Source organism: Sitodiplosis mosellana, unplaced genomic scaffold, assembly GCF_009176505.1.
Source record: "Sitodiplosis mosellana isolate CC-2019 unplaced genomic scaffold, AAFC_SMos_1.0 Smas_scaffold_42, whole genome shotgun sequence".
NCBI lineage: Eukaryota > Metazoa > Arthropoda > Insecta > Diptera > Cecidomyiidae > Sitodiplosis > Sitodiplosis mosellana.
This window is the reverse complement of record NW_022595284.1, coordinates 184989-210042: the sequence shown is the minus strand read 5'-3', so window position 1 is coordinate 210042 and position 25054 is coordinate 184989. Positions and strand designations below refer to the sequence as shown.

Below are 25054 nucleotides of genomic sequence, written 5' to 3'. Positions count from 1 at the left end.
TCCATCGTCTCTCTTCGGTTCTTTTTTTGGAATAAAAATCTATGAATCATGCTCCAGACATAGTTTGCCATACGCATGCAGAAGAAAACCACATAACGAGCGTACATACCCAGAATGAATGTATTCGCAACCAAGCGGGAAAGCCAACTCTACTCACATTTTGGTAATATTCGTCACAAAGCCACCTGTCGAGAGTTGCTTGTTGATTAATTAAAATATTTGAATACGACATCCGATGTTCAAAACACACTTAAAACAACTTTGCAAGTACTTTAAAGTGAACCAACATGATACTAAATAAAATCTGCGAATGTCATAAAAAAAAGTTGGTCATTTCTGTTTCGTCTTGTAAAAAGTTCGGATAAATTTATCTTAGAAAACTGTTTGTTAGCTGCAATAGAATAATTTCCGTTAAATATTTATACGAAAATAGAGCAGATCGCATTCCAAGTATTAATTTACACAACTTAGACCCTGTCAAAAGTTTTCCAACACTTGGCTCGTTTCGCCAACAACAACAACAGTTATTTTAATCGAAATGGGAGTTAATGTTTGTGTTTCTCAGATACTTGATTTGATTGCATCTTATGCTTAAGTATGTAAGTTCATCTTCCCTCCAATCTCATAAATAGATTCTGAGGACAAATACCATATATATACACACACTAACACAATGCAACGAGGAAACCATTTTTTCCCGTTTGTACCGACTATATTCAAATGTTATTCAACATGGTGGAGATAAAATGTGGGAAATATTTTTATTATGACTGCCAGAGACCTATCAAAAGAGGAGTAATATGGAAAAACCAAATCAGCTACTAGTGTTGTGTGTGGTTTAATACTATTAAATTCAATTTCCGTGCCGACGCACTTGAGCTAAAATTGTCGCATTGTGACGTTTTCAACACAATTCATAATCGCGATTTCAACGCATCGTGCTCGTTGGTGTCGAGTTTCAATTTTCCATTTTCCATTTAAAAGTTTCTCGTTTCGTCAAACTTATGCAATCTCGCAGATGAAACTCTCTGACAACGGCTTCGGAAGAAGGGAAAACAGCAACGCAGAACCACCGGTAAAAATCAGAATTACAAAACATTTAACAGATGAACCAAACATGTTGGGTTGCCTAAATATTACGCCATGCTTAAATCCCATCCGAACAAAGACGGATTGCATGAATAAGCGTTACTGTTTCGAGAGCGCGATTCTAAATGACACGCAGAGAGAGAAAAATTCCGATATAGATGCGGTTGGTATTACTAATCTTGGCGAGAAAACTTTTGGGCTTCTGATGTGAATCAGCTCATTTTCTAGATAAACGAACCCAAAACGAATTACGCAGCTTTGCTTTGCTTGTAACCATACACCCATGGTATCTCAACAGTACTAAACACTTTTCTTCTGTTTGCATCATTCACATTGGTCTTGAAATCGGTGTTCGAAGAGGCAACCAAATGAGATTAATGCTTAACGGAACCGTTTTTATGGGGTCAAAGTTGGAAAAGCAAAAAATCTAATGATTCGATTAAATTTCACATTTAGTTGAAGAAGCGAACCCATTCTATTCGAGCAATAGCATCAAAAGGTATATTGAGCATGCGAATTTTTTTTTCTGCCACTTTCTCCCTCTCTCTCTCTCCATTCAAATACACATTGAATTTCCATAAGATTCTCAAATGCACGACTCCTCCTGATGGCGCGATGGATAGAGCAGAAAAGATGCGACACAGCGGCATGGAATGGAATGGAATGAATAAGTTGGCTTGCTAACAAATGCTACAAAAGGGTTTGAATGGAATAAAAGTTTTTCCAAATGATATTTGCAGTGTGTGGTTTTTATCTGCAGCAAAGAGACTGTTGAAAAGTCCCTTGGAACATGGCATTCCACATGTGACTGAAGAAATAAATATATATATATCCACTAACTGTAACCATGGCAGTCACATAAAAATCACTATAATCCATTCGACGAAAAAAACATGTTGAAATCGCTCCACTGGAGGGTTAGTCGCAGTGCACTCGTTTTGCAACATCGTTGATGGTCTCGAATTGCAGGACATAACGCGCATAAGCGATCGCTTGCCAAAACGTGGGATAAAACTGAATTTTGTGATTTTTCAAGCGTTTTATCAATTCCAAATGCACCTACGTACCTAAATGGACATTATTCGAGTGCATGTCGGTGCATGTAATGCATTTACTATTTACAGTGACGGTCTATACTTAAATTCTCCAATGGAAAAACAATTATTTTTACATCAGAATCGAATATCTCACACGGAAACTGACCGTTTTTTTTCTGCTTGTGTAATGTTCCCATTGGTAGATAACATAGAACGTTCCAAAGCATCCCGTTTTTCTGCAATAATAGAAGAATATTACCGGGGAAATGTGTCCATTTGCGAACAGCAGACATTTTACAGGGCTACGCTGAAAAACACAGAATATCGATTTTATTCAGTTTGGTTCACGCTTCCGGAAAATTATGAACTATGCGGATTTTTTTGTAAAATATTACACGGGAAAGAAAGTTGAAGTTTGTTTGGGACATGTGTATTTTGTGCCGCTGTGCGCAACAAAGTTTGACATGGTAAAATGAGTCGCGCCACCTGATGCCCTTACTTTGCTTGCTCCCCTTTTATTAGTCTATTCAGATAGAAAAGCAAAGGTAAAATCTCGGAAAATTATTGGAGTTTTTGGACGACGACGACGACGAAAACCATGACGAAGTAGCAAATCGGCTTAAAGTTCAACACAACCATATGTGCCCGACCCGATAGTGCACCGAATATTTGGTATTTATCTATGGAATTGTCCCAGCTTCGAAGCAGAAGCTCCGCAATTCCATTTGCTATTTGCATGTTTGCATCATTGAACAAATGAGCTTATTGTTTTGTATTCGTATTTGAGTGCGATCCAAATATGCACGCAATTTTTTCTCAGCCATTTATTTCGGCCAATTTGAAAAGACTGATTTTCCTACTTCCTACACATTCTTTTTTTCACACATACACACAGAATCATCGTGCAAGATAAATGAATTGAATTGAATTCTCATTCTTTTCATCTGTAAGCAGTGATCCTTCTTACATTACACTCAATGCTGATTGAGAAAGTCATGCGAAGGAAAAATGAAGGAAAATGTAACAAAGTCAATGGCACCAGCAATTTAAAAGAGTTACACCACCGAATGAATTTACCGACGTCGTAACGTTAAGCGAGAGTAAAAGAATTGTCATGAGTGTAGGTCGATTAGATTAAACGGATTTAAGATCTTAGGTTAATTAATATGTGATATGAAAACAGTAATTGAGCGTTAAGTTTAATTTTCGTAATTATTATTCAATTTGAGCGATAAAATAGTAATCTAAATTCAAGTGAAGGTGTCCATTGACAAAACCGCACAAAATGCAAGGTCTGCTCCTCTCTCATCATTCCAATTATTTCGAGGTGCTTAAAAAGCATCACTTACGACGAATTTATGGTGTATAAGTTTCTTTTTGCCGTGTCGGCTTATTAATTGTTTTCCCTGAAGTGAACATGATATGGAAGCTCGATCTTCTATTACGCCATTTTTCATTTCATAAGCTTTTAATATTTTAAAGGAAACTTCGGCTGCTGACAACATGATACTGCTGTACAGTGTACAGCATGTTTCTGCTGTCTCTGGCAAATAAAATTTCCTGTACCGCTTTCACGCCACTTGCATTTCCAATTAAAACAGTATTTGTTCATTAGTTATTTAGTAGTTTGTTGTTGTTCTGGATGTTGTTGTTGGAGTTTCTTTCCATGCGCTGCAATTTTGCGTGCTTACGGTCACTTGCACCATCGTTCGTTTCGAATCCACAGCCATAATTGACTTGATTGAGCATGTTCTTTTTTCATGCCGGTGATTGAAATTTATGTTGCCAACGCGCAGACAAGCCGATGAAAAACAGCTGGAAATTGTTTGCCAAATTCATAGCAATTTCTGCGAGAAAAAAAAGCAGAATCCGTTCGCTTGGCAAGCATAGGCATATTTGCAATTTTATTGGATTGAGTCCGTTTTGCAAACCCTTTCCAATTTCAAAGGGGCTGACGAATGAACAGGAAAAAAAGAGTGGAAAATAACTTGAGTATATAACAAACTGAAGAGAAAATTTGATTTTTTGTACTTCTCGAACCGTTCGGTTATGACTAAATGTTTATTCGAAGAGGGGGCGGGGCGTCTGTATCGAGATGCGATTATAATTCATGTCTGAAAAATATGTGCAATGTTATACGAACAAATACAATTTTAGTTTATTAAAGCCGTTGGCAGTTTTTCTGTTGAACACAAACGTAATTCAATTTCACCGACGCCCGATTTCATGGACGCAAACTTGCATTGTTGCTGTTTGACAGACTGGAAATACGCTCATTCATGGCTATTTAAGTGTTGTTGTTGTTGTTGTTGCTGTATGTTTTGATTCTCGTTGCGTACAGAATCGACTTTCGGTAGAATTTCCCGCAAAATTTAACTTTTCTAGTATGGCTTCACATTATTTCGCTGCGAGCTTAAATTCGTATTTACTCTAACTCATCTGTTGGTTTTTCCATTGAGAAGTAAATTTTGACTTCAATGTTGGGATATTTGTTGTCAAAATCATACCTCAATAAATGTTAAACTCCGTACAAAAGGAATAAACGAGACATGAAGATGTCATAAAATAACAACAATGAACCGACATATTGAGTGTGGATTCGGAATTTTCATTATGTGAATATAAAAGCATCTGCTGTGTGTTATTTTTCAGACATTTTCATACGCAGCATGACGTAGGTCTTCCGGCCTACACGCAATGAAATCCAAATAATAATCAACGAAATTAAGAAAATATTTCGAAAGCTCAAACATATACATTTATATTCGCTGGAGATAAAAGTCGGCTTTTGTTGTTCACAACAAATGTTCAAAATGCCGTTCAAATGTTCAATATCATTCCGTGAACAATGCACAAGATGAACATAAATTATATTGTTCTATGGCGATTATAATTTTTTTTTCCTTTGCTTAAAAACGGCTGTCCGTTTCTCTTCTTCCTTTTTTGTTGTTGCTATAAAAAAAGGCTCAAAGGAATGTAGCAACGTAGCAACCTTTTAGTCGATTAGAAGTCTGTTCACGTTTTGCCACAACAATATTCTACGTCGATTGGAGAGAACAGTGCGATGTACATGAGCTCATGTATTTGCTTGTCGTAGCAATTTCCATTGTGTTCGAATTCCGATCTAATCGTAAATGGCTGTCATAATGCTTCATCGACCTAAGTACAACCGATGCCAACATCGACAACATGGACAATGAAAATGGAACAATGTGGTGGGATTCCTATGGTGAATGTCTGACTACTGGAATACTGATTGAATGAAAACACCTTTCATAGATTTCATATCTCTCTTTCTCATTCTCTAATGATACATGAACGCTATTGCAGTATTCCTTCATGTTCCGCAATTTAACGCCACTATCAATCATTTTTTCGAACATCCAAAGCACTAGATATAAATCTATAGCATGCGAAATAGAACATCAAGTCAGTCGAAATCGGCAGATGCTATCGATATGCGTTTGCGTTTGCTTTTACTTCGAATTGCTAGTGGTTTCCACTTTCCAACCAGTTGCTGGTTTTCCTTCCCATTTGATATTCCGCTCACAAATGAAATTTTATCGTATTTCATTTGCTTTCGAAGATGCAAAAGTCAGTCTGTGTGTTGTCAAGCAATTGACAGTGCTGTTGAGTGAATGGCTCTCTTGTTTGCACTACGTGCTGGCACGCTGAACACTACCAATTATAATTGCCAGCTTTTTGGCATTCAAATTTTGTCATAGCAAAAAATATCGGTGACATCTCGCAATGAATTCAAGCTAATTTCGCAGGATTATTATTTATTTAAAAGCAAATTTAATATAAATCCAGATTTGAAGGTAAAAACCATTCAAATCAAAAAAACTATTCACTTGTTAATCTTTTCTACTGAATCCATTGAGAAATTCTGCTCTTTGGAATTTATTCGAAAAACTTTCATTTCCTGCACTGAAAATGTAGAACACACAAAACCTGAATGTATCAAACTGTCTGGGTTATCGTACACAAGCATTCATTCATGTTTCGATGTTGTGTTCTTCCGGCCCCAACAATCCGTTTAAATAAAATAGTCTTGCATAGAGATTACTGTCGTTAACGTTTACGTTTATCGTGGCATTAAATTGGATGATTTCAAGGGACGAAAACATCGAAAAGCGTGTCTGATCGTTCACCTTCGAATCAACATTCAAATGTTAATAGGTAATGTTTATTACAAACATTATAGAAGTTAAAGAGAGATTTTGAAATCTGATGCAAGGAAATACGATCCGTTTTTGCCTGGGTTTCTTTTCATGGCCGACTAAACACTTTCCATTTTGTACAGACACGAGCACATTAAATCGAATTCACTATTAAATGAATAGAATAACCAACGGCAACGACAACACAAAAAAAGGTAAAATTAAATTTAAAAAAAGGCCGAGCCGAAAATGGCAGAAAAACATACGTAATGTGCCGTGTAAAACGGCACTTTGTAATGTCAAACGCGTATTCGGAACATTCAAAATCGATTCGTGTATTTTGTATTCCATATGGCCGGCATTCAGGGAGACGATAGAGAGAGGTAGAGAGAGAGGGAGAGAACGAAAAAAATAACCGTTGATTGAGTCCCATTCAGAAAGCAGCCAATTTACAGAAAATGTACGGAGGGTTCAGTCACTCTCTCTCTCGTTCACGTTGTTTGCATTAAAAAGAAATATGTATACGAATAGCGTAATCAATTCGGTTACTTAGTGCCAATAATAAATTCACAAACACAAACAGTGCGACACTTTTTACAGTGGACTGGGAGGAAATGTATATGGACAACAGTATACACTGTACATACATATACAAACATTGTCCCCCATCAGATCGTAATTTTTCTCGTCCTTTCTTGTTTTCCTTCGTCGTCATTTCTGCTTGCTTCTGCTGTTGTTTTTCTCTGCTTCTTCTGTACATGCATACGACATGAACATGAACATTGGACAACGCTTTGGCGTCCTCAAGTTCAGTGCCGACAGTGTTTTCTATTTTGTCAATCGGAAACAGTGTTCACTGTTCATCACCTAGCGCAAAAGTATGTGAAAATCACAAATTTTTTTCGCAACACAACACATTGAGTTGGTTACTGTTTGCTTAAAAATGAATGAGATTTGCCTACTTTCTCTTTTGCCCATTTCGGGATGAACCGATTCTTTCTTCCTGCCTAGTACATTTGCCATTAAATTACATGGATATGGATTGGAAGGAGTAAAAACGACACATCCAATTTGTCCAGGTTGAATATCGAACAATTGAGTTATTCTTCCCTTTGATGGTGTTGGAAATGCTCCATCCATTCTCTCGTGCATCATCGTTATGTGCACCTTATTTATTAATAGAATACTGCTGGAACGCTGCTCCTGTGCAATCGCTTTCATCATCAGTCAGAACATGTCACCAACACCACTCGCATTATCAACATTTCGCTCAAGGGGAGAGGAGAATTTGAAATCACTTTTCCCTTATTATAACTTTTACTTTGTCCGTATTACTCGTGGCTCACTCACTTCCAACTCGAACATTCGCAACATCAACAGAAATACGGTAACAAAAATGCTTTTTGACACATAAAAAGCAACTGGAAAAAATATTATTTATTTATTATAAATTATAAGCGTGTGCTATTTTAGCCATAAAAGTATGGGCATTCGACGCGGAAAGAAATTCAAAATTCACCATATTTCCTTCCATTTGCATGCTATTTACTTTTCACATGCTTCTTCCACACTCAACGAACTGCAAATATAATATTGACTTTGAATTATTAAACATGTAGCTCCATTTGAAATTCACAGCCTGTCAAAATGCTTGTGAATGCATTGGGACACTTACACACACATAGACACATGTACATTGTACAGCCTTACCTTGAATGCAGTTTTCATAAATTTTAGGGTTACTTTACATGTTTTAATGAAGACAAAAAAGTGCCAGATAAAATGAACGAAAGAGAGAGAGAGCAGAGCAAGTTTACAATGGCAATAGTGCTTTGTGCCGCAATGAACCACCAACGGCGAACAACCAACTTAATAATAAGCGATGAAAGCAGCAAATTTTTCATTATAGACTATTTATTATAGTCGTAAGCAAAAATGTATCTGCTTTTGCAGCCCGTTGTTTGAGCAATAATGATCAGAATATTGGAAGGCGCTCACTTAAGTCGCTCGTCTATTTGCACATAAATTTATTTTTCAAAGGGGAATTAATTTCATTTCACGCCCATCCGTGCGGGATTAGTAAATTTTCTGCATTGTAATTATTGAAATATTAATTTAAAGCCAAATGAACGATGAATACGTTTTGGAGAACCACGAAGGTTTGAGCGAAGAAAAAAGACACCACCTTCAACTGGCCTCAATACTAGATAAGCTTATTGTGATACATGTTGTAAGAACATTGTCGAAGCTTAAATAAGTTCTAGAAATTGCGTTCACATTCTATCGTTTTTCATATTCCAGACACTTTGTGCCGAGTGTATGTTGGGTGCATCGTGCAAAATTTAATTAAATTGCATTGAAACTCTATATTTTTAATGAGATTTTCTTGTCTACCACCTTCCCTCTCTCTCTCGTTTTCATTTACAAAATGAAAAAAGCGAAAAACAACACTGTTGAAAAAGCTGCACCAGTACTGGGAGAAAATAAGAAAATCCGTTGAATATCATCGCTCATTGAAACATCACAAAAAAACCTTGAAGAATTCATTAAAAATCCGTAAATTGCATCCTCTTGACTTACAGCAAAAATGTGGAGTTATTTGAAAAATAATTCTCTCTCTCTCCCTTATGTGTCCCTTTTTTGTCTCACGTGCACAAGTGAAACAAAAATACACGCCTCAATGATGAAGATGTGTTGCATTTTTTATTCGCTGCGCATTTTATTAGTTTCCTTCCAGATTCTTTAGGAACTTTCTTATTATGATAACAAAATTCAAAACAACAAAATCTTTGAGAAAATTACATTACTTCAATGTATAACCATAAATGTTGAAGAGGAAAAACAACCAAAGTGGCAAACTCTTCAACAAACTATGATAAAATTTTCATTGTAATGTGCTAAAGCAAGAAAATGGTAAAAACTTTTCATTTCCATCCTTATAGTTTGAGATTTATTTACATGATGAACAGTTTGTGGGAATCAGAATGTTATACAAAAGAGATTATTAATCAATAATAAAGCACTTCAATTCATTGATAATTTGAGAACAAAGTCCACAGAAGTGACAACGAGTCTGCCGTTTCTAGTTTCTATTGGAAACTTTGTGACGTGATTGACACAAATTAAGTGACGTCAAGTAAATATGCTGGAGAATTTATGTAAGGGATTAACTCCTTAAAACAAATAGTATACAAAGGCTTCGAAATTGTGACCGCATTTCAAAAGGGCTGTGCTCAACAAAGAGGGATCGATTGTGTATTAAAGTCACTGAGTTTCTACACTATTTTAAATGGGATTCGAAATTTTTCGGTTCAATAAACTCAACATACGCTCATGATACACAGCAAATATCGTAACTACTTGGCTTAAAGGGGTTTAATATGAGCCGCCAATGGATACACATTACCGCACGCGTTGTTGAGCTGATAACAGGCACTGATACGGTGTCTTTTCTCTATATACTATAGTAGTATATGCTCTTACTTACCATATTTAGCTCGCTGAATTCTTTTGAATCAGCTCAAGTGGTGGGGGTAGATATGAAAGTTCTAATCGTGATTAGTTAACTTGCCCAAAGAATGATGAGATAAGCATCGGCATGTTAGTTATTGTTGTTGCTTTTAGGTTGAACTGAAACGATATTCATTTCGGTGGTGTGCTTCGTGCACACAAACATGGTTCACATAAAGAAAACCCAATGATCATGGTTTGGCAAATTGTATTTCGTTGAAATAACACAAGATTAGACACAATATTCGGCTCTTTCGTCAGCGTCTCATCAAATACTTGATAAATGAGTTGGGTAATGCCATTTATTGGCACATTGAAATGCTGGTGTGTGTTGCATTTATTTTCGTTTGCTTCAACACAAACATACGTATATACGGTATACACTCTAGTGCTTATGACCAATTTTCGGAACAACAAAAGAAGAAAACTTGTTTAATTGCGTTTTCGATAGCAAACAGAAGAAAAAATTAACTCTGAAACAAGGAATGAAATTGTATTTACGTCGACTTCTCGTTTCAATATTACGATGTTTCATTTGAATGAAAACATACTCGAAACGACAAGTACATAATAATTAAATGTCCGTATTGAGTCTGGCTTTCCATTGCCTCCATACGGCGAGAGGGCACGTGATTGCTGCATTGCCCTACGATAAATCGATTTTCGTACAACGAAAATGAGAAAACGTTCAAGAAATAAGTTTGGAAAATGAAGAAGGCAAAAGTGCAAAAAAAAATGCGACGTAAGAGAGTTTTTCGTACGCAAAACAATTCGAAAGTAATTTTTTTTTGGGTATGATGGGATGCTCGCAGCAGTGGCGGTGGTGAGGATTCCTTAACCGTATTGTTCCAACATCAAGAGCATACTTCTTTAACAACAGAGCAAGGGTATTCAACAACAACAAAAAACCACCCACACGTTCCGGCAAATGATGCGAACCAACTCACCGGAGGTATGAATGAACCTAAAGTATGTACCTTAGATTTGAATTGAATTTGGTTATTTCGGTCGGCTAATGTAATCGATTCGGTTATACGGAAGCCGACGCCAGCAAATGCGAAACCAACATTCAAGTGGGAACAACGACAAGAACAACAACAACAACAGCAACAACAAAAGCAATAATACTGTCAAAGAAATGAATTCGCTTACGGCTACACTTCGAGCTTCCTTTGAAACGTGCTCCATGTGCGGTTTGCATGGTAATCACTTTGCCGATTCTCTGCTATTTATTTTTATTATTTGGCTATCTGCCTCGCTCGCTCTCTCTCGCTCCGTCTCAGACTTCGACAAATGGATTTTCGAACGGAAAACCCAGGCATGCATAACTTTCAGTGTTTTATCTACATAATTTACTTGACAGTACGAGTGAACAATTCCTGCATTTTAGCGACAATGTAGAGCAAGCGTTTTGTTTAACTATTCGCTTCGAGTTGTTTGTTTTTTTTACACATTTTTCCCTGAATTTTAGTAAAACTCCTAAGGTTTCCGTTTTCTATGCCATTCGTTGTTTTGAATGTGTATGAAAAACACAAAAAAATACGTAGACAAATGTTTGCGAATACATCGAAAGACATTTATTTAAAATTGCTCTTAAGGACGCAAACAGCAGAGAGAAAAAAAAACACGCACCCATACAAATATACTGAAGTTAAAAAAACAGATATTTTATGTGCTGTGTTTTAGAATCGTGAACCAACCAACACACATACGCACGCCTCCATTCGAAAGCGAACAACTGAATGGGATCTTTCGAATAATAATAAAATTTAGTGAAATATGAAAAATTATAGCGTGAAACACGACAGCCGGAATAGAAAAGGCTAACGTTGTGGAGAGAAGAAAGCGTACACGGAACACGAAATGTCGAAATGTTGGGATGTTCTTCATTCTTGAAATTTATAATGATAAAAAACAACCCCGTTGCATGAATTGTTTGTTCGTCGATTTTTATGCCCATCAATTCATAACTGAAATTCACAGTCCGCGTGCATTTCCGTAGAAGAAAGGGAAAAAAATATGAATGTAAAGTAGCAACTTTTCCTTCCTTTTTTTCTCTATTTTTCATCAATTTTTCAAGAATTCCCTTGGCATCTTTGAACACATTCAAGCCGAAAAAGATTTTCCGTCGAATAAATCTTTCTTGGTCAAATGTTGAATGGTGTAACTTTAATCAGCTTCAAAACAGTTGGCTGCATTCGGGTTGGAAATCGTTTTATCCGCTCTTTTTTTTCCGAATGAAAAAGGACTTTCTTCATCTCTATCGCCACCCTCATCTCTCTCTCTCTCGCACACGCTTCAAATCGATATTGAATGGAGCCCATACGATTTCCATTTAAAATCACTCTTTGAAATGAATGGCAATACGCTTCTATTTTCATCTCCGACCCAAGAATAATTATTAAACAGTGCGAATCGTTTGAGAGCGAGAAAAAGAGGAGAAAAAACTGTGGCGTGGAAAAAGTTGTTCTTGATTTTAATATTAACGGCATGTTACAAATTGATGATGAAAAATGAAAGGCATATGGAATGTTTACTGACGTCATTGGCTCATGAGCCCAAACCAAATAAAACATGGTATCGTATTGGTGGAATTTCATTCCCCTCTCGCACACTGGAGCGAATGTAATTTTCATTCTTGAGGTGCGTATAATCAAATATCCGTTGTAATCCGCATTACATCACTTTATCAACGATTTTTCAGCAGCACCAGCAATAGCAATACTACAATGTGCACAGACACCGCCTGCAGTATTTCAAAGCTGAAAGAAAAATGAAGCGATGATAAAGTTTTGCACCAAAAAAAAAAACCAAATCTCCGAAAATTGTAGCATCGAATTTGCTGCGCGCAAAGTCACACACACACAAAATCCGTAAGCAGAGATTAGCTTCATTTTCATTTATAGTACGGCAGTGTATTCACACAATACACTAGCAAGTTAAGTCAAGGCGTCGATGGAATTCGCGCAAAGTATGGCACCGTGCATATAATTTGGCATAATATCATAAGCAAACAGCGGCTGGAGATAGATTTACCTGCTGTCTGTTCGTTTGTTCTGCGCTTCAGCGGAGCAAGTTTGTTTAATCATCATCAGGTTAAATATGTGCTTTTTTCCGGTGCCATGCACTTTCGGGGGAATTTTCTATTTTCAACAAAACACCGACCAAATTCCAAAGCATTACCGAGATCATCAAACTTTGTTTAATTCAACGCCTAAGCTCTTGAAGTTTTCCCTCTTTTGTGCATAGCTATGAAAATGAATCGAAAGCTATGAAATTGAATTTTCCAAGACGCGTTCTGACTTTCCCTTGTCTGATGATCCCGCGTTGAATGCAAAGCCAACTTTCTTAGGACAAAAAATGGCAGCAAATATAAGCATAACACAAATTGTGATATATGTACGTTTCAATGGTTAAGCGCCAACTGCTAATGTGTGTATGTGTGTGCAAGAATCCATAAAAAACGAAGAGACATCGTATTTATTTGTTCGACTCAACGACATGGATGTCAGAGGGAACAGAGGAACAGAAGAAAAGAGCATATCGAACAAACAAAAGATAATATTTAGATATTTTACCCTAGTTTCGAAAAACAAGCGCAAGTGAATGTACGGGAATCGGTACAAAATGCCTAGCATACAACTGCACCCACACTAACTCAAGTAAAACGAAAATAATGGCAAGAAAACGATCGTCAACGCAGGGGCAGCAAATGGTGTGGTTCACAGTTCCAAAGAGAACGAGAGGAAAAAAAACAACAACAACACCAAAACAAATCAGTCACGCTGCAAGTTAAGTTTTATAGCAATGGGAAACCCATCATCGTTACAAAGATAAGAGGCTGAATTTATGTTTTCGATGTTCTCGGGTCATTCGCCGTTCGTTCGCGTTACATTACATCCATTGCGACAAACAAATCAAATTTTCATTCGCATGAACGCAAGGCTGTCGACGTATTCAGCAGAAGAGGAAGAAAAGAAAGGAAAACTAACAATTGGATAGAATACATCGTATTCGCTGTCATGGCATTGAATGATCGATGCTTCCACATTCATTGATTTTCTTATATGAAAATTGAGTTCGCATTTTGAAAAGCCGCCTCGTGCCAAGCATTTGTTGGACAGAAGAGAAGGAGAAAAAATGTAAGTGAAAAAAAAACTGAATTGTGAAACGATCTAGAAATTGTATGAAGTTGATATGTCCTTGGTAAAGTCAACCGCATTTGATTTGTTTGATTATTGCGAAAAAATGCTACTCACCCGAGACTCATTTGATTGAAATGCTTGAATGTTGGAACTTCGGATGCGAGTAAATGTGTCACTCCAGTGGTAATAATCGAACGAAAAGTCTGTGTGTGCGGTAATGAGAGTGAGTGAGAGAGGAATTGCTCGACGAATACCATGAACCGCATCTGTCTTCGGTCGTTCACGCTCCCACTGTGCTCAAAGTGCGGCTGAAAATCCATCCGAACTGAGTCGTGAATGCTCTGAAATTCATTCATCGTACGTACGTTTGAAACGATGAAACGTGCCATTATTGCGCAGAATAGTTCAAAGTGATTGCAGAGGGTTCCCTCTTCGGTACGCGACTTTGTTGTCAGAGTAGTCAGCATTTTTCACAGCGATGTGCCTCGCTTCGAGAATGTGTGTATGCGTGCAGAATCGTCGATTTACCATTGTGTGTTGATATGGTTGGTGCCGCATCGATTAGAGCCTTTCTCTGTGCATGAGGCGTGGCGCATCAGGATCAGATTATACGGTGTATATGTGGGTATGTGTATGTGTGTGGGTTGTTTTTTTCTCTTCTTCTGTCGCTACCGGAAGATTTGGAGCATTTCCATAAACCCACTGAATATCGCAAATTCATGTGCTCATCGGTATTTCGGATTGTCAAACCGACAAAAAAACAACACCAAAATTGCAGCATACAGAGAGCGAGACGATTCACATTTTCAGCTTCAGTAACCGCAGGAAATTTTCACCGAAAATACAATGTCATTTGGCGTTTTCATTTTGCTGCTCTTCAGTCGAATCAAATTAATTGATGTACTTTTAATACGCGTTTCGTTGCACCAACACATTTGCATAAACATGATGGTTTTGATTAATTAAATCATGGCACATATCAAACACTTCTGTGTGTGCATAGGCTGTTAGTGGTGTATTTGAGCGTACCAACATTTGAATGGGTCGCTTTTCACTCGGTTTTTCTGTTGTTGTCGTTGCTCCTGCAATTCAATCTACAGTTTATTGCATTGGAATGAAATTTCTGTGCATTCACACATTGCTGCCCATTTTCAATATTAAATTTTGCTGTTTTTTTTCCACTACGCAATAGAAATGTCTGCGTACTGTAAATTTCGATTAAAATTGGTACGTTGAACAAAACGTTTCCGATGAAAACTGTATTTTTCCAAGCGAACGAACCATATTTGAACAATGAAATAAAGCCGCCATTATTATGGAGAAGAATTGAGAATCCATTAAATTTAGCATGCGGCTAAATAATTAATTTTTTCGCTTGAATAGGAAACCAAGACACTCGTGACGAACGAAATGCTTTCGTTTAAGTTAAATGAAAAAACACATACACCGCAAGGGAAGTATTCCATGACTTCATTTTAGCATTATGATTCGAAATAAATTCCACTTTGGCTTCGAAAGCTGCATTTTTGCATCGTATTCGTAGCAAAATGTACGAAACGAATTTTTGGAACATATGAAATGCCATGTCCATTAAAAGTTTTTATTTGCGACATGCATGCTGATTCCATTTCGTAAAGAACCAAAAAAGCAACACACATACGGGAAGTATATCGATTGCACTGTACTTCCACGAAATGCTAGCTTTCTTGGTGTGGTGCAAAGTCAGATTATTTCACTTACAACCGGAAGATAGGTCTCACCGCTCAAAATATTTATGGTAGAAAACGAGAATGGTGTATAACATTAACAAGCACAGATGATGTGTGGAACCAAGGGCCAAAAAACACCATAAGTAGTAAGGTGGACGTAGTCAAAACGACTACGCAAAAGTACGAATAGAAAGGAGAGCAAGAGAGGGCGAGAGTGAGTGGAAAAAAACGTGACTAAAACATGGAACATAATTACCACAGTCGAAAGCATTAAATTTACATTCACATAATAATGCGTTTAAGCATTCTGGCACGCGGTATGCGTGTTTTCAAAGCGAACACATTAAAATTTACAGTCTTTACTCGCACGATACCCATTGCGCCGTGATGAAGAACGACGCGAAACGCTCCATTCGTCATTTAACCCCCTAAGCAAATTTCCCTTAAATACATATTTACATATCAGCATTGTCGTTTTCGTTCTCGTTCTCGTTCTCGTGCGTTTTATTTGAGGCCAAAAATGTATTGTGACGCGCGCGGATGTATAGTCGAATTGTCGTGTAATGACGCTAGCCCAATTTTCAAATCGGTCGTTTTTGGTTCGTGCTAAGCACACCAGAAAAAAAACGGCAAATTGACTTGTGTATGCGTATGACCCCGCATCACCACTGCTATCACACAAGTACATACAACATTAAATCAAATGTAGAAAGAAATGACTGCTATGCACCACCAAAATTTACACTCAATAGAATCATAACAAGAGCTTCCAATTATGAGCCAACTCTTGTTTTGAATTCGGGCAAATATAATGTAAAGAAATGCAAACACTTTCCCTCTGTTCTATTTGATATGTGCACAGAGTGCTGGAACAATGGGAAACCATGAATCGTTTCACAAAAGCCGCATACAGTCATTATTCACCAATTTTGAATTTTTGCTATTATCAAGTTTTGCATACACGCGGGCATAATAAATTCAAAGCGCCACAGTTTCAGTGTCAAAACTGTGCTGAACAATTTGGCTTCCGGTTTCTTGCTGCCAAAAGTGACGGCTTCTCACTCGTATATTCTTCACACCAGATTCTACAGCAAGAATTTGTTTCCAAATGAATTTTTTTGCTTCTTGTTCTGATATCATAAGATTGAGCTAATTCTCCCGAAGCCAAGTTTGGTATTAAAAATAAATACTGCTCTCTTTATTTTTTTCGTTAATGTCATCAATTTGTATGTGGTTTGTGTTTACGCTAGAATTGATCCCTCAAGACGATAATCAGAACTGCTAACGGTCGTTAGGCATATATGTATATACAGTTACTGTTGATACACTGAATCTGTGAAGCGAAAACAAAAATTATATTTAATCGAGCTGAAGAGCTTGGTAGAGAAGGCAAAACTAGCTGAAACTGAATCGATTTTAATGTCGTTCAGTTCACGCACAAACGCATCTTGAAAGCATACATTCACAGGCCAACCATACACTTGGGGCGCGCTACTATGTTTATATGTATACATATATGGTTCGAAATCTTATGGGGCCGAGGATTATATACATGTTTATATTTCAAAAACATCCGCCAAAACGTTCGACTATATGTTGATACAATTCGGCTAATATCTGATCCGCCTTGAATTGTGTTAGTGTGTTGGGTATTTTCTCTCATTTAATCGTGTCCCTTTCACTGAGTAGCACAGAGCAAAACCGCTTTGGCTACGGCTGTGTGCCCCATGTATTTTAACATAATATATAAAATAATCGATAAATGAATAAATTCCAGTTCATTCAACATAAAATCAATTTTCTCCCGGCTTCTTGCCATTTTTACCAAGTTTTTATTGCACATTATGAGAGAGAACCCTCAGCATACACACATACATGTATGCAAACACATGTAACTTGTCCAAAGTGTGTTTAATTTTTTTTCTCCGTCATCGTCATCGTTGTGGAGTTTTGTTTTCGTTGGATTTTCGTTTGAGCTGCTTGTGTTCAACGATTGTGCTCGTGTTTGTAATAAAATTCTCTTTTGTGCCCTTTTATTTGGCGTCCTTGTGTGTTTGTTGGATGCGGCCGTTGACGCTGCTCTCTCTGTGTGCTTCCATTGCCAAAAGCAAATGCGGAATGCATAAAACAGCGAAGGACATGTGCATGAATAGAAGAGATAGAATAGCGAGAGCCAGGAAGAAAGCACATTGTCTGAAAATGCAAACAAATCGACGGAATTAGACCGCTGCTATGTTTGTTTGCACAGGGCTAAAATCGAACACATTCGCATGTCAATTGGAATCAAATTGAATGTGTTAACGCTGTAAATGCGATATATGCAAAGTTGATTACCCGACCAAATACACACACTCAGCGATAAGATTCGACGATGAAATGGGATTCTTTTGGCGAAAATAAAAATCGATTGTGACGCTATTTTCAGCATCCCCTCAGCTCAAATCGTTTCGATTATTATCATTGTCTTAACAAATTTGAATCGCCCAGGAAAGAAGCGCATATATATTCGGTGGTAAGATGTACGCTAATGCCGAATACAAATTACATGAATGATGAACATCGCAGAACAGTAGAAAATGTGCAAATAACGTACAAATATAAATGTAGTAAAGCGTTTTATTTCGGTTGTATCGCCGAGAGTAGAAACACGATTTAAAATGCAAATGCACCCGATGATCGATGAAAATAAAAGGAAAAATAGAAAACAACAAGCAAAACATGCAAAATGCTGAGAAATATATAAAAAATGAGTTTGTCGATCTAAATAGTTGATATTGTAGCCGGAGCAGAGGAAAAAGCGCTAGTCACATGTACATTGCTACAGAGAAAGGAGAAAAAAATGCGATTTTTATCCACGCAACTGTATGGATGCGGAGCTGTTCTCAATACATACACACATCTGCTTGTTTTCCTATAAATGACACCATATTTCGCTATTTCCAATTCAAGTGGCTCTGAAGTTGATAGAAATTTTCCGGAGGGTTGCGTATTTCTTTCGTTCGCTTTTCGTAACCGTACTCAGCGACGCACGTCACCAGTTGATCGGCTGGTACACAGTACATTTCACCATTCGCTACTTCGGTCATACATTCGTTCATGCGAATCAAAGCAAACTGTGGCTCGTGTGTACGGTTTACCAGTTACAACGTGTGTGCGAAGCGGTCGAATTTTTGCGAAGTGAATTGTCGTCTTAGTTCGCGCCTTATGTACACACGTTCTAACTGGTAAGCCGTACTCACACTATACTCGCATCAACGAATATATGACCGAAGTCGCAACTGGTGAAATGTGCTGTGTACCAGCCAAAATTCTGGTAACGTGCATCGCTGAGTAGCACTGAACACTTGCATACACTGAACGGTTCTATATTTCTTTTGCTGAAATGCCACATTACAACTACAATGAAACGAAATAAACGACAACGACAGTGTGCCGTTCCTTTCATTGTTACAATATATGGCGTCATATGACTCGCTCTCAATCGTTATTTGTGTGCCTGTGTATGCGTGTGTGTGTTTGTGTGAATGCATGGCCTGACTACCGACGTTCGTTGTCGTGGTACCACTGAAAATGTATTGGTTTTCCAGTGGCGCGTTGGTCGCATTTTACAAGCAATGGAAGACGAAAGGAAGCAAAGACCCAATAAAAAAAATGAACGACTGAGGGGTTGCTACGTTATGCCATGAAATACACGAAATGGAAATCAGTAGTCAGACGGTTTTGTGGCTCCGTGAGTGATACTCGCGTTACAACTGTACTGCTCTCGTTGCAACATTCACAAACGTTTTTTATCGGTTTTTACGACATTTCGTGCGTTCAGTTCAGTGTATATCCGACTCAAATAGGCCGAAAGATATGAAATTTGGTGCACTTTTTTTTCTCTGACTGTGAAACGAATCGTGTGTCGACTTGAGACATATATGTATCGGGCCAGTATCATTTCCCAGTGAGCCATATCTATATATTTGCCATCACGTCATTCAGTCTGCAACTACTTCTATAAAATATTTATCGTGAACAACACAAAGCGAAGTGGAGTCGTATATTCCCTTTGATATCTGCAGTAGTGACGGAAAAAAGTTGTGGATATAAAAATCAAATTCAAGTGTTGAAAAAGATTCTTTGATCATTTTTTTTCTTCTTCCGTTTGCTTTAAAAGTAAAAGCAATCGATATTAAAAAGTGGAAGATCGTATTTTCGTTTTCTTTTCCATCGGTGAGTGTGGTTCAATTTCCACCAAAAGTTGGTCGCATCGTGTGAATTATAAACGTGACAATTTTGTACGGTATTTTCTGTCGATTTGATGTGAACGGCACAAAAACGAAAGCGCAAACAAAAAGCGGAATACAAAAATCAATTCGTTCAGTCAATAAATGATGTGAATTGAAATATCAAAGTCACAATTGAATCTATGGCATGAATAAAAGCATATAGTTAAATACAATACACCAGCAGTAAAAACAACAAAAAGTCAATAGAGCCAACAATATCAATACATAGAGTGTGGCATAAATAGCGAAAAAAGCTCCGATTGGTAAAAGTGTATTAAAAAGTTTATTAAATTGATTTGAATTAATATCCATAAATTAATTATCATCCACAGTGATAACGTGCCTATTTTCAAGAGCTTTTCCATTAGACTACCCCGATGCACGTTTTTATTGTTAAAAAATTGAATTTGTACAAGAAAAAGCGATGACTTTTATTTAGACATAAAAACTCACTCGTGCACATACACAGAGCGTGAGAAAGAGAGAAAGACACAGTGAGTGCATTATTTTCCAGTATATTATGCTGAGTCACATAAAAGAAGCTCGGCTTTACTTGAAAAGTGCATTTGGCTGATGAAAACGGTGGTTGAATGACATACGACAAACAATAGGATCCAATATCATTGTTAAAAGCAATTGCACGTGCATAATTCACATAGTTCACCGAATGAAATATGTATTTCCTTTAGACCGTACAAAAAAGTTTGTGGAAAGAAAGAAAACAACAGCCAAACCAAAACGAACATACACATATAGATATTGCGAAGGGAGGATATATTGTAAAAAGCAACAAAACATATCTTTTAATGGGATTCTTTTCCGTACGTTTGTTGTGAGTGTGTATGTGTGTTTTCGTTGTGTAAGCAACTGACATGCAGCTCAAGTTGCGCTAAATTTTTAAATAGTGCATTATCTGTGTCTAGCCCAAATAAATAAGTTGAAGACGTTTCGTGCAATAGTGGCTCAGTGCTTCTCCTATCAAATATATCGTTTTATGCACTGTATGTAATTTCATTTGATTCAAAAGACATTCAAGATCTATATAGATATACAGAACATAAACGATCATGTGCACTGTAAAATGTAAGTAAAGATTCTCTTTCATGCGGTGGCAACAAAACAAATATTTATTTTAGTGGTATACGAGCGCAATGTTCGATGCTGTGCCATTATCCTTCAGTCGTTTCTTGTTCTCTTTTTTTTATTCCTTTGATTTGTAATCCTTCATCTCCGTAATCCCACTTTCGATTCACAAGTCTTTTATGTTGTATAAACTTACTGATTCCTTTCATATTTCTGTGTTTTTTTCGTCTCTTTTTTCATATTTCTATATTTCGCTTTTATATCAGCCATCAGAACAAATGCTTACCTCATTTTCGTCTTTGCCCGTCAACCTTCCGGTTGATTCACATATTCTCACATCCATTTCGATCCATTTAATCTATTGCTCTGACAACTCGAACCTCTTAATCCTGTCACTTAGAACATACACTCACAAGGTTATTTTATGTCAACATGTTCAAGATTTCTTACCAAATTACCGCAAAGCTGAATGAGAAACATTATGTTTCCAACAGATATCTTTTGGTTTTCATCTCAGCAGCACAAAATTCAGCGGTTTCGTTTCATATAGTAATTTTGAACAATTGTCAGAAAATACTCAAAATACAATGGGTATGTAGAGACGAGTGCTTTTATGTAATCGCTCTCGAAGATAATCTCATTAAATTATTCCACTAATGCATCCAAATTCGATTTTTACATCATTTTTATTCATTGCGCACCACAATCGTTCTCTCCCGCTCGTAGGCTCCACGAAAAATAAACAATGCATAATTTATGATGAAAAAAAAATCCCTGGTAAAAAAAATGCGAACAAAGCGCACAACAGATTTTGACTGATTGCGCCTTGTTGGCTGAATATCATATATATACGCGTTGGAATTGTTTTCAATCTCATCTCATGAAATACAATCTTGCTGATTTTGGGTTCGAATCAAGGAACAAAATCAGCCGATATCGTATGCCTCTGGAATAATCAATATTGGTATAGTGATGGTGGTGTTAGTGGTGATGGTGATGGTGGTGGCATGTAATTGAAATTTCGAGCTCCAAAATGAAATATTGCCATGCATTTGATATTATTTGGTTGGCGTCATTTATATTGATTTTCCACCAATTATTAAACCAGCCCAACCGAAATTATGGTTTGAGTTAAGTGTTCCAAGGAAATGGAACAAAGAGCGCCAATTTCGACGTGAATATCTGTTCGAAATGAATACTTTTATTTATTCGGGAATAATTTGAGTTTGACAGAAAGAGTGAGAATACGTAAAATGATATGTTGATCAATCCATCATCATAAAGACTTGCCACGTGAATGATAAAGCGAATTACCGAAATTTACGTATGAAAAACGTGTGACTGGTTCACACAAATGGGAATGGAACGCCCGCGTCGCATCAAAGGGGTTGATGTGCTGTCTAAGTGGATATCGATCTGCATTCGAACCAAACGCATGGGACATTCAAATGGGAATTCATAACAATCAGAAGAACCATTGGATGCTTTTCATATACATACATATTTGCGCCGTGAGCTAGACAAACATAACAATTTACGTCGTTCGTATATTTTTATATAGATTAAATTGTTGGGTAATCACATATATTAGATGGTAACGTGACTGTGAAACGCGTGTCGTTTATTTGTCAGCTTGAGAGGAATATCATTGGGAATATGCGCGGCTGTTGTGAGCTGACGCCACCGACTGATGTATATGAAATCTGTTTAATTCATACATTTGCGACGAACACAGATGATTTTTCATAGACACGTAAAATTCATTGGGGACAAAATCAGGATGGATTAGATCTTATTTTGCCGGAAATCATGTGCGCCACAATTGCTGGGAAAAAAACTGTTCAAACACATATTTTGATTCAAAGAAAATGTACATTAATTTAATGAAGATTCATATGGAAATATGTTTATTGTAATTGCAACTAGATGTGTCTTAAATGATAAGTTTCGTTTCATTAATCACATTGTCGTGCCAAGTGGAATTTCTCCGTTAAATTCCATTTGCGATAGCAACACAGTGTAAAAATCATTTTCCTCGACAAAATTAGACATTTCTCTACAATTTAAATTCAATTTGATTTATTGCTCGTTCACTCGTTCGCTCGCTTTTGCGCATATGCAAACACACAAACAACACCAATGAATAAAAATATGTATGCGTTCAACGTAAAATCCAGTTTATATTTGCATGAGATAATTTTAACCAATTTCTGGAGCACGGTTTTCGAGAGCGTTTAAATTTAGTAAATGAATACCCAAACTAAATTAGGATATGATAAGAATATCCGTTTACGTTACAGAAAGACGTCACACAGACTGGCACTGAAATGTAGACTAATTCAGACGGGAAATTTCTTGGAACTATTACGTAAATTATATGAATTGAGTTTGATATTGGGGTTCTTTTCTGTCGTGTTATCATCTCGAATTCATTTATGGAATTGAAATAACCCGATCCACGTCATATAGAGACGAGAGATTACAATATTGTATTTTGAAACCGTAATTACAACGTACGATAAAAGTCAGATGGTTTTCGTTATTGTTTTGAGCCCAAACTATTTGACTATTTACGCTGTGAACGTATCGTAAATTAATCGAAAATGCCGGATGTGTGCTAGATCATTTGAATTTCAATAGCACCGACGCATTCCAATTTTGAGGTATTAATTTATTGATTTGAAACGGCAACGCTTTCGCAAGAAGTCTAGGCGTTTCGTCTATTTATATTGATTATGTATATTAGATAGTTGTTGAATGAGTGTGAAGCTTCCAGGCTACAAACTCGTCATATTTTAAAGTTTCTCCATCAAACTCGCTTTAATTAGATTTAGTCACTGACGCTCGTCTATTGATTCAAACTCTTTCTGGCCAAACATTTCCATGAACTGCCATAAATGGCGTACAAAGTTCTGCTACCGGGATAACAGGAACAGTTGATTTTTCATCATGCACAAATTAAAGTGATGACGCAATTTTTTGCCCGAAAGCTGAGGGAGATTCGAAATAATTATATTCAAATTGTCAACCACTTGATAACTGAATAAGAGCTGACATTTTATATCTATGTGGTGAATCGAATGAAACAGATTCCGCACTTGTTTGTGTTTCTCTTCCATTTTCTCATTTATTTTTTTCTACCTTCAATCCAATTCCGTTCGTTTCAGAAGCAAATTAAAAAGTTATCCATAAGCGTGGACTAACGATACTTGAGTAAAGTGTGTTTGCTGAACCATTGACTTTGGTTCATTAAGGCTATGTGTATAATTTGTGTATGTGTATACTTTCAGAAAAAACTTTTCAGCACAAAAAACTAGAATGAAGGATAAAAACACAAAGTGGTCAGAAATAACAATGTTCCACTCTTGCATCATGACTTAATTTTTGCAACAAATAATGAATTTTCTCGGACAAATTAGGCCGCATTCGTTAACTATTGACCCGTCAACCAGCCACAGCACAATACTTTTTCGGCATTTGTTTAGGTTGAGCCTGTGGTTATCCATTGACAAAATATTTAATTGGTCTTTGAAATAAGTCAAAGGGAACCCTTAGCCACGCTGTGTCCTCTTATTTTCAATCAATACACAGCTCTGCTGTGAGTATTTGCTGCCGCGCCGAACATCAAGTCAAAACTTTTTCTTCGCCTTTTTGCTTTCTTCACACAGCATGAAAGCAAATAAAATAAAGTTTTATAGCTACTAGAAACGCCATGCCACAGAATAAATAAGTCAAATCAAACATTAAATCTGATTCAATAAGACTTCATTGAATTGCTGGGCGGTAATTTTATTTCTACCTTTCAAAAGGTGTATTGATCCGAAAGCATTGGAAATTGCGTACACTTCTTTAGCGCAAAAAAGAATTCTAGGACATCGTAACGGTATACTATGCAAAAAATGAAATATGTTTGATTGATGTTTCGCATCCAATGTTTAAATTAACTCCATTTGAATGGAAAAAAGTTAATTTTATGCAGTTAAGTGGACACTTCAACATGTTTTCATCAAATGGAGAGACGAAACATACATTTAATGATATTCAAAT

General features: G+C 36.9%; 1 protein-coding gene across 2 annotated transcripts in view; it reads left to right on the top strand.

Moving 5' to 3' along the window:
- LOC129569772 (stress-activated protein kinase JNK) overlaps positions 1 to 25054 on the top strand; it is a 44586-nt gene that overhangs the window by 1693 nt on the left and 17839 nt on the right. The window contains exon 1 of one of the 2 annotated variants that reach the window (XM_055448939.1): positions 19362 to 21007. The exons of the other annotated variant lie outside the window; for it this stretch is intronic. The gene's annotated coding sequence lies outside the window, so the exon portion shown is untranslated. Of the gene's footprint in view, positions 1 to 19361; positions 21008 to 25054 lie in introns of those variants that run through there. 2 annotated transcript variants of the gene reach the window in all.